This window comes from Gymnoscopelus microlampas (assembly GCF_963454915.1).
Source record: "Gymnoscopelus microlampas genome assembly, chromosome: 18".
Lineage (NCBI taxonomy): Eukaryota > Metazoa > Chordata > Actinopteri > Myctophiformes > Myctophidae > Gymnoscopelus > Gymnoscopelus microlampas.
This window is the reverse complement of record NC_139955.1, coordinates 13,644,302-13,655,646: the sequence shown is the minus strand read 5'-3', so window position 1 is coordinate 13,655,646 and position 11,345 is coordinate 13,644,302.

The following is an 11,345-nucleotide window of genomic DNA, read 5'->3' as shown; positions in this document are numbered from 1 at the left end:
GAGAATATTTGTCATGTTAAGAAAAACAACAGTGACGTAATTTATAAAATAAACAGGGAAATAATGGAAAGCCAGGCTGAGATTTTGACAAGAGAACCATGAACACAAGGATGTATAACAATATACAACCTGCAACGCAGCAGGTTTTAAACTTAAGCCCTATTTCATTTCTCATGTGATCGACAACAAACTTCTCTTTTTTTGGGGTCTTCAGACATATCAGATGATTTATATTTTTGCTATAGGCCTACATGGGAAACCTGTCAAAGGGTAACCAAAGCTGCAAGCAGCAATGACTGTGTCCTCGCACCTCTGTCCACGTTAGGGGTAAAATATTGACCAATCTGAAAAGGGGAGCTGAGTTAAGTAGCTCTACTGAAGGACAAGGACTCTCAACCAAATCACGTTACGCGACTCACAAGTCTGTACGACAAACCGTTCAATAGTTATAACAAAAAATAGGAGCTATCAAATATCGACCAATCAGAAGAGGCGGCGCAGCTAAGTAACACCAATGAAGGACAAGGACTTTAAACCGAGTCCAATGAGGCGACTCACAAGTTGCTACGACAAACTGTTAAAAAGTTATGGCAAATGCTAGAAACTATGAAATATCGATGAATCAGAATAGGGTCCGGGTCTAAGTAACACCAACGCAGAACAAGGACTGTGATCTGAGTCCAATGACATCACCCTAGTCTGTATGGCAATCAGCTCAAAAGTTACATGGAAAAAAAGAGAAAACCTTAGCCTGGTAAACCCTCCCTCCGGAAATCTCATTTCCATTTGATTCCAGGAGTGAGTCTGGCCTGAACGCCCATTGTGGGGGTTTCTAGCGCATTACCAACTAACCGAGCCTATCAGCGTCGTCACTCATCGTTCTGTGATTGACAGCGACAGTTGGCCAATCAGGTGGCGAGTACGAGTGAGCCCGAATGGGACCGAGTGCAGCCGACAAAAATGGAACGATCCGCCATTGTTTTCTGTGGCCAGTAACACTTTTTACTTTTGGTTTTAAAACGCTCTCAAACTTTTTTTTGAGGCACGGAATTTACTTCTCAAAGTAAAGGGGTCTCAAAGGTCCCGTTGCGTCACATTAGTCTGGAGGTCTGCTGATTGGCTGGAGGGGAACAACGATCATTGGCTGAAGGGGTTGTCAGTCAACGGTATTACTCCCGCCCAACTCCAGCCCACAGCCAATATTGCAGAATGGGCGATCAGGCCAGACTCACTCCTGGAATCAAATGGAAATGAGATTTCTGGAGGGAGGGTTTACCAGGCTAGGAAAACCTGACCCTGTAGATCGGCTATTTTCACTTCCTGGTTGGCAGTGAAACATTGAAGTTTGACGCTTCGCCACGGTCACGCCGTTTTACGAAAAGTCGTGCTTTTGATAGCTATTCAAAAATTGCAGCTCTACAAGCTCACGTGCGCCATTTCGCGTAACACTCAGAATTTACAGTAAGCGAACTGTGGAGTCTCGCCGGGGAACCGCCTGACAGGCAAGCACCTCACCGAGGTGAGGCAGTGGGACAGGGGCAGAGTACAGCCCAAAGGACAGCGCCCCAGGCTCGGCCGCGTCATTGAAGGGCGGTACCTGCCAATCTACCTCCTCACTCAGCCTGATTTGACAACACCTGTGCTGACCAGCTAGGTACACCACAAACACTCACTCACTCTGCCTCAGCCCAAACTGGCGCTCCGCGGTGAATGGACGGGTGCTCAGGCGGTAAGCAAGCTTTCCACTGTTCCCCACTACATGTTACTGGTGAATCACGCACTGGCATTGCCTTTCTTTTGCTTTGTATGCAAACCGAGGATACAGAAGGAAACATTGACCAACGTCGACCAATGTGCATGGAATAAATAAATAATAAATAACCTTCGTTGACATTATTCCCGCTCCCAACTCTGTATACAATTCTGAAAATAAATGCCACTGTTTTGCCTTTCACACTTCCTGACTCTGAGTCTTGGTTTGGGTCAGTCGCCACAGAACCCTCCTGCTGACATAAAGGAAAAAATGGCTTGTCAAAATATTTTATGATCTTATCTACACTTTATGGGCAACATTGTCTTAGCCTGGTCTTTCTCACAAAAACAATATTACAAATATTTTCTACTTTTGTGATACAGACTGGACTTCCATTTCACATGTATGAGCCGCGTCACCCATACTGTATAAGTGGCAGTGTGGAGCGGAAAAGTATGAGAGCTGCACTCGTGGGTGAAGGAAGCTGTGGCAAACAAAAGCAAAACGCAATGCGTGTGGAGCTGACAATGAGTACAATGAGTACATCAGATAACAATAGTATTGCACAACGGGTGGGGCATGTATTCACAACTTCGTTCCATACAGTACTTGCATGGCCTCCAAGGGAACTATGCACGAAAACGAATTTCACCTACTTTTTTTTACTACTGTAAACTTGTGATGTGACAATAAAGCTGATTCAAGTAGGCCCATCACCAGATAAAAGGCATTTATCTGTATAATAAAAGTTGGTTATTTGTCTATTCACTTCATCCTCTGATGTCACCAGCCCGTAACAGGGACATGGCCTGGTGAAGTCAGACACATACAATGGGGCCCTTTTGGTGTAAATATGTGAAGAGGACACAAATCATAGATGAAGCCAACACCTATATACATTTAATGGAAATGGTTCAAAACACATTTCTTAATTATTTCAAATAACTCTTTCTTTGAATAACACTGACAATACTGTATGATTATAATCTGAGCGAACAGGCTACATGACACAAGATTCTACAAACAGTTTAAATGCAAATTTGACTGAAAGAATAATCGATTATATACATAATAGATATTAGTGATGAGCGGGCCGACCCGTAACCCGCGGGTCGACCCGCGGCGCGGGTGGTCGAGTCAGGATTTCAGAGGCAATTATGCGGGCTGCGGGTGAGCGGGTCAGCCGCTCTCACACGCAAAAAGATACAAAACCCTATTTTGAACAACATGCTTGTTTATTTAGCCCATGACAATGTTGTGCTACTGTAGACATTTAAAGCGACTTTGGGTACTTAAAAGAGCGCTATAAATCTGAGCTATTATGATGATGATTATCTTTTTTTTCTCACCGCAGGTCTCGGGGCGGGTTGAGCCATAGATTTATATATGGGTGCGTGGGGCGGGTTGAGGTGGGTTGGGTTCCGTGGTGGGGCGGGCCGGGGCGGGTCATGAAAAAACCCGACCCGCACATCACTAATAGATATACAACGTGACCAAACATTTTAAGTGCTAGGGTGCAGCTATGCCGTCATCTACAATTCTGTTCACAGGCACACGGTTCAGTGCATGGCAAGCCAGCTGCAGAGGACATTTCTTCTTTTGACTGCAATGTTTTGCCTTAGCAGTAGAGATGTGTAGATCTCGCACTTCTTGTGTGGTGTTGCTGCCTTTGTCACTGGTTCCATGACTCCTTCTGTCAACTGCAGCCTCTCCCTGCAGAAAGCATTGTTTTTTAGATGGTTGTGGCGCTGAACAGCAGTTTGGTACATGGTTCTTACAAGTACATGCTGCCAAAATGAATCTTCAGTTGGGGGAGGTTGAGAAGCAGTCATGTCTGAGGTAGTTGCCTGTAGGCTACAAAATCCTCAATTCATCCACAGTGGTACACTGAACCCCTTTCTCATTCTTCTTGGCTGCAATAGCTGAGTGGGTAGAGAAGCCGTCTGGAAATCAGAACATTGCCAGTTTGCCCACAGGTCCACCCATGTCTAAGTGTCCCTGAGCAAGACACTTAGACACGCCAAATAGTTAGGATGGGTAAATGCAGAGGACAAATTTCATGTACGTATGTGCAAATGTACAGTGTAAAAAAAGACCTCAAAGGTTCAATATTATTATTATTATCATTATTATTATTATTAGGGGGCCAAGCACGTCAATGGAAGGCACCCTTTTGTTTTTGTTAGTTATATTCTTCCTCTTCTTTCACCGTTTTTTGCTGTTCTGGCTTAACTTTGAAGTGGAATAGCTCATGAACCGTTTGACCTAAAGCCATGAAACTTCATTACACACATGCGTCTCCTCATGAGGAACAACTTTGCCACTGTGACCTTTGACCTCTGACCCTTAGATATTCCGTGTTTTTTGAGCAAATCTCTACAGACGTACTTTGGAGCAATATCTAATATCACTTCCAAAAAATATATAATTGAAAAATACTTGTTTTAAAATTTTTAATATTATAAAAAATAGTGACGCTTGGTGTGTTAAGAATCAAAATTGATCCGTATACCATAGAATGTAAAAAGTCATTTATTTTTCATAAACTCAAACTTTATTTTACTCCTGATAGCAAATGCTAATTGAGGACAAGTTTCTCTCACTCTCAAACATGTAAACATTGAATATTGACAATTTGGGGGGGATTGAGCCACACTTCTCTTTTAGACTATCAGAATTAACTTGGTGGTAATTCATTTTGTTGCGTTAAAATAGCTGTTTCTGAGGATATCATGAAGCCTTGTTCCAATAAAGAAATGTAAAGGGTACTTTTTACCTATTTAAACTTGAAAACGGGTCAAAAATTACCCTTACACAATATAAGGGTTAATTGCATGGTCTTCTTTCTCTCAAGTTCAGTCTATTACGTTTCTATATGGCTTATTTTGCATATTGCATATTGCTTTTTTTATATTACATTTTGCATTGTTTGGCCCCTGTATTGCTGCTTACAGGTATATTTATTATGATTATTATTATTATTAAAAATGAGTGTGTTACATATTGTAGTAACGTAGAACTACAGGTAACGACTCTGGTGTCAAACCCAAGTGACTTAGGCCATTCAGTTCCTCCATGTGCTTCTAAGGTTTTTGTGAAAGCAAAAAACAGAAAACAGCGCCTTGTATCACAGCCTGTCAGGGCATGGCAAGCTGGAAGGCACTGGCAAAAGTCTTTCCCCGTATTTTCACAGATTGTATTGATTCGCTCAAACCTCTCTTTGTCTGTACAGTATGGCCTTTGTGCAAGGCCCTGACAGATAGAAAGTGTCAATGTCTGATGCGCGTCAAGTTAGGCCACTTGTTCATATCGAAGCTGGGAGAATTTGAAGCATGTTTATCATTTATATCCGGCTGCACCGCAATAATAATTAATCATTTACACCGCACTGCACCAGACGAATGAACGCTGGGACTGTTATATGTTACTTACCTACATTGTTTCATTCACTCTCTCTCCATTTCGCCTGTACTTCGATGAGCAAAGCTCAGCTCTTGAACTTGAACCTTGAACTTAACAGGGTACTTATTTACGTCGTTCTCGTCATCCATATTTTTGCTGCTTCCGTCACCAGCTAAATAAAAGAATGATGAGACTACTGAAGTTTGACAGACAAACTTTTAAAAATGTCAGGATCTGTGCTGACCTTTGTCTTACTTGTGTTTGGAAGTTAGAACGGTCAAACTTTACAAACTGTCTGTCAATGCCTTGATTCAATATACTGTACACATCGTGTTTTGGTCTTCTATGCCCCGCGTTGATGCTTGAAAATGAACCATGCTTTCAAAGACAGCTCAACAGGTTTTAACGAATATACACTTGACTGTGGCTACAGCCTTTGTAAGTAATGGGTGGGTTTGATGAAGCAAGTGTCTGACGCTTTCATTGTTGCCAGGGCCTAGGGCAGAAGCTGAGCTGAGCGAGGTGGATGCATGTAGCGCTATGCTGGTGTCCGCCTCCTGGACACCTTGATCAAAATCGTCTAGGCTCGCCATGCTGTCCTTTTAGATTCATGCTTTAGCCTCTTCTGTATCTTCAAACCACCTATTCCTCAGTGGGTCTATGTGGTGGACCTGAGCTGGTTATGTTATCGCAAACAAAGGCAGAAAGTGCAGCCTTTATTGACGCTACTTGTCAAGTACCTGCTGACACCTGTCAAGTACCTGTGAAGACACTGATGTGTTGTGTTGCTCTTGTGTTGTTGTTGCAGCAGCATGGCTCAACTTCTGCCCTAATGCACAAAGGCCATATTGTACAGGAAAAGAGAGAGAATTTGTGCCAATCAATACAATCTGTGAAAAGCAGGAGAAAGCCTTGTGCCATGCAGTGCCTTCCACCTTGCCATGTCCTGACGAGGTGTGATATGATGAGCAGGTTTTTTCCTTTTTTTTTTAAAGGAAAAACTACTTTCAGCTTTCACAAAACTTTGACTTGGAGGAACTGAAAGACCCCAGTAACTTTGGTTTGACAACACTTCTCGAGGAGTCATTGCCTGTTACAGTAGCCAGATATTACACAATCATTTTGTTCGGGCCGCTAGAAGAATGAGAAAGGGGTTCAGTGCAGTGGTGGAAGAAGTACTCAGATATTTTACTTAAGTAAAAGTAGCAATACCACAATATAAAAATACTCTGTTACAAGCAAAAGGCCTTTGCTCTAAATGTTACTTGAAGTATATATGTTTAAAAGATATTTTCAGAGATACATGTGATTAGTCCCTTTTGGTGAAGCCTCAATTTTCACTCTTTTCGTTTTTGGGGAGGATCCATGCAACCATCAACCAAATACACTAATTTTGCTGTAAAATATTTTTATATTTTATATATTATACACATTAAGAAGAAAACATTCCTCTTCTATTATCTCATTCACATAACCTCACTAGATTCAGAGAGGGAGAGAGAGCAAGCATATGTACATATGTGCATGAGAGTGCATGCAGGTTTGTGCAAAATGTATGTGTCAGACAATAATACATAAATACAGCAAGTTATTCCATTATTCCGTTTTATTACATTATAAACTCATTGTAAAGGGAAAACGTATTACATTATGAAAAGTTATTACATTATCCAGTGTTAAGCCAGGTTAGCAGTTTCTGGCATCAGAAGCTTTTCAGAAAATGATTAATTACTATATTGGCTAAAATCATTACACTATAAGATGCATTACAGGATATGCTGCATACAGCCAATAAATCCATTAGTTATGTTGCAGAGTTGTCTGCTCTACATTTGGTTAATTAAGCTTTTTAAATAGATTTTCCCAGCAAGGGCGAGCTCATTACACTATCCCCAGTGTCTTTCTTACAAACCCCTCACTTGTCTTTCATGGTTGCTCTCCCCTGCAGCCATCTGGAGCGCCAAAAGCAGTTTGGTGCCTTGATGAAATGTACCTTTGTATAAGAATTAGTTTGTTCTTAATATTTTAAGGTCAAGCCCCGTTGTATTTCTCGAAATGCATTTTGCTTTCTCTTTGAAAGCAATCAAAGCATCGGAATAAAAGTCTTTTGTATGCCCTCTTCGATATTTCAGAAAAGGCGTGCAGGCAGCGCTGGTCCGACAGTGTGTTTTCACTCTGTAGATGTGAGAAGTTTCTGTTGTATTGGTCCTGCTGGGTCCAGCATGACAGATGAATCCGGGCTCAGTACCTCCCTGGGATTCACAGCATGAGATCACAGGTCGCTGCAGCACAATGATGATTCATCATTATCAGTGTGCCACATACATTCCCACAGGACCCCAAATAACTTGCTGTACCGTACCGTGCCCTCCGCTATAGTTCATCTCTACTTCACCACTGATTACAACCACTGCTTTTGTACTGTGGATGGCAGTGGTGGAATGTAACTAAGTACATTTACTTTTACTTACCTTAAGTATTTAAAAAAATATATATATACTTTATGCTTCTACTATACTACATCTCAGGGGGAAATTATATCTTTTTTACTCCACTATAATTTGACTTTAGTTACTAGTTTACACATTTTGATTATTAATACATAACATATATTAAAGCCATACTGTGTAACTTTTTCAATTAACAAATGACATTTTTGATATAATCTTTTAGGGTACGGACACACCAGAGTTTGATTCTGCCATATGCACCGGATTCTGCCGACGCTTTGCCATGGGAACGGAGCGGAAAGCCGCGTTATGGCAACAAAACGCTCCGTTCCCATTGACAAGCATTGGCGGAATCCGCCGCATTGGCAGAATCAAATGCGTATACATTGTATCATTGTGTTTAGGACCCCCTTGAAAACGAGATGCTACATCCCAGGGGGTTATTCCTAATAAAGAATTTCGATCATCAATCAAACTCTGGTGTGTCCGCACCCTTACTGGTAGGATATATTCTTCACAATAACCTTTCCAAATAAATATGTTTTTGTAAGGTTGACGTTTATTCAAAAAAGTGATTTTGTCTCTAGTCGTGTCTGCCCCCGACACTCGCTGCAAAATGTTGTAGGCATTGCCGGAAATGTACCGGAAACGTATCTTTTCTGACAATGTTGTTGTTGTCGTCACCAAAATGGATGTTACATAGTGGGACTTTAACGGATGTATTATTATATGTTAAGATACCCTGCAGCACATTAAGTATTTAAAATTAGCCCCACATTTACCAGCTGCAACATTAACGTGATAAACACATTAATTTATTCCATCCCAATAATATGATTGCGAAATGGACCATTCTGCCTAATGAGTTCTCTTACACTGGTGGTAAGTGCATTTTGACAAGACTGTTGTACTTTTACTCAAGTCAAAATATCAATGCAGGAATTTGAGTTGTAACAGAGTATTTCTACATTGTGGTATACTGTAAGTGAAGTAAAACAAGTGGATAGTGCGGTGCCCCCCCCCACACACACACACACACACAGACAGACAGACAGACAGACAGACAGACAGACAGACTAAAAGGCAGGCGTTTTATTTGCCCGCATCTCCAGGAGGGGCGAGATCCAAATGTGGCAGTGGCGTGCGCCGCGGCGGCCGCCGCGTCCGCCAGGACCGCCACGGCGGGTGGCGGCCGTCGTGGCGGCCGCCACAACCACCGTCACGACCGCCACGGCGGGTGGCGGCCGTCGTGGCGGCCGCCACAACCGCCGTGGCAACCGCCGCGTCCGCCAGATCCTCCGCCATAACCGCCGCCTCCGCCGCGTCCGCCAGATCTTCCGCCATAACCGCCGCCGGCGCCGCGTCCGCCAGATTTTCCGCCATAACCGCCGCGTCCGCCAGATCCTCCGCCATAACCGCCGCCTCCGCCGCGTCCGCCAGATCTTCCACCATAACCGCCGCCTCCGCCGCCGGCGCCGCGTCCGCCAGATCTTCCGCCATAACCGCCGCCTCCGCCGTGCCCGCCAGATCCTCCCCCGCCCTTCTGGCACGAGTGCCAAGCAAGCCTCTGCCAGCCTCCACAGCCCCTGGTCCCGACCAGACAGAGCATGCAGTTTTTTATCCGTGCGTAATTACGCACGTGTTCTGCTCTCCCCCCCCCCCCTCTACACCGATAACTCTTTGCCCAAAATAGCCGATCTCCAAGCTCACACTCCGCGCATATAGTCAATAAGATGGTTATTATTATTCATATTATTATTAGAATGACAAACTGATGCCCCGTTGAAATTATATCAAAACAAATGTCTGTCTGTCTGTCTGTCTGTGGGTAAGTCTATCTATCTATCTATCTATCTATCTATCTATCTATCTATCTATCTTTGAAGAATTACATTTCTCTCTATGAAGCGATATCAAGCGAAAATAATACTTCGTATTTGGAAGGTTTTCTGGCAGACATCTGCTTGTGTGCGTGCGCTCGCCACCGTGATGGAGTGTCTGTCTGTCTGTCTGTCTGTCTGTCTGTCTGTCTGGGTGTGGGTGTGTTAAAATAAATAACCCAAGAACTAATATGTGTGCGTTCGTGTGTGTGTGTGTGTGTGTGTGTGTGTGTGTGTGTGTGTGTGTGTGTGTGTGTGTGTGTGTGTGTGTGTGTGTATGCGCGAGCGTGCGTGCGTGCGATGCGAAGCGTTGAAAGCTTGTAGCCTAGATCTGCTATTTGCACATAGCCGAGGTATAAAATAGGGCTAAAGTGGTTAATGTATGTTTCATAATATCGTAATTACGCACGTGTTCTGCTCCCCCCCCCCTCTACACCGATAACTCTTTGCCCAAAATAGCCGATCTCCAAGCTCACACTCCGCGCATATAGTCAATAAGATGGTTATTATTCTTCATATTATTATTAGAATGACAAACTGATGCCCCGTTGAAATGATATCAAAACAAATGTCTGTCTGTCTGTTTTTCTGTCTGTCTGTCTGTGGGTAAGTCTATCTATCTATCTATCTATCTATCTATCTATCTATCTATCTATCTATCTGTCAAGAATTACATTTCTCTCTAAGCGATATCAAGCGAAAATAAAACTTCGTATTTGGAAGGTTTTCTGGCCAACATCTGCTTGTGTGCGTGCGCTCACCACCGTGATGGAGTGTCTGTCTGTCTGTCTGTCTGTCTGTCTGTCTGTCTGTCTGTCTGTCTGTCTGTCTGTCTGTCCAATCCAAAACAGCGTGTGTGTGTGTGTGTGTGTGTGTGTGTGTGTGTGTGTGTGTGTGTGTGTGTGTGTGTGTGTGTGTGTGTGTGTGTGTGTGTGTGTGTGTGTGTGTGTGTGTGTGTGTGTGTGTGTGTGTGTGTGTGTGTGTGTGTGTGCGTGCGATGCGAAGCGTTGAAAGCTTGTAGCCTAGATCTGCTATTTGCACGTAGCCCGTTGGTTCTCAAAGTGGGGTCCGGGGACCCCCAGGGGTACTTGAGGGGGTTCCAGGGGGTACCCAGCTAAATGATGGATAGGAACCAAATGGACCCTTATGGGTCTGTAACTCTGAGAGTGTACAAATGGAACCAAATGGACCCGTTACACTCTCAGAGTTAAATTAACATTGATTTTACAATATAAATTGGGGTCCCAGAGATGGAAATGCCATTAAATGGGGGTCCGTAGCCCTAATGCATGTCAAACTGGGGGTCCGTAAAATTAAAATGGTTGAGAATCACTGCTATAGAGCCGTAAAAATCTTCTCTTATAGGGGTCCCTGGCATATCTTTTCAAATGGGGGTCTGCGGGCTATTAAGTGTCAATTTGGGGGGTCCTTGACATGAGAAAGTTTGAGAACCACTGACGTAGCCTACTGTTGAATACTCCCATGATGAATGCCTGCTGCTCGCTTTCTGAGTGTTGATTTAATGAAGTGCCTAACTAATATCACAGAATTGATCTAGTAATATTTGGATTATTACTATCAGCTACATCCATCTTGCAACATTGACCAAAAATGTGACGTGGAAAGGACTGGACTATGTTTTGCCAAGACTGTATTTTATTTCATACTGAAAGCTACGAGCCAAGTCAAAGAGTGTTTAACACCGATATAGAAAATGTACATGGTTGATGAAACATCATTTGTAATTATTGGATTTTTGGGGGGGGTTTATTTGAATGTCATACCAATGGCATGATTTTTATTTGTGTAAAGTCCTTGTTATCCATAGATTTTTTATTTAGATTTGATAGAGTGTTATTG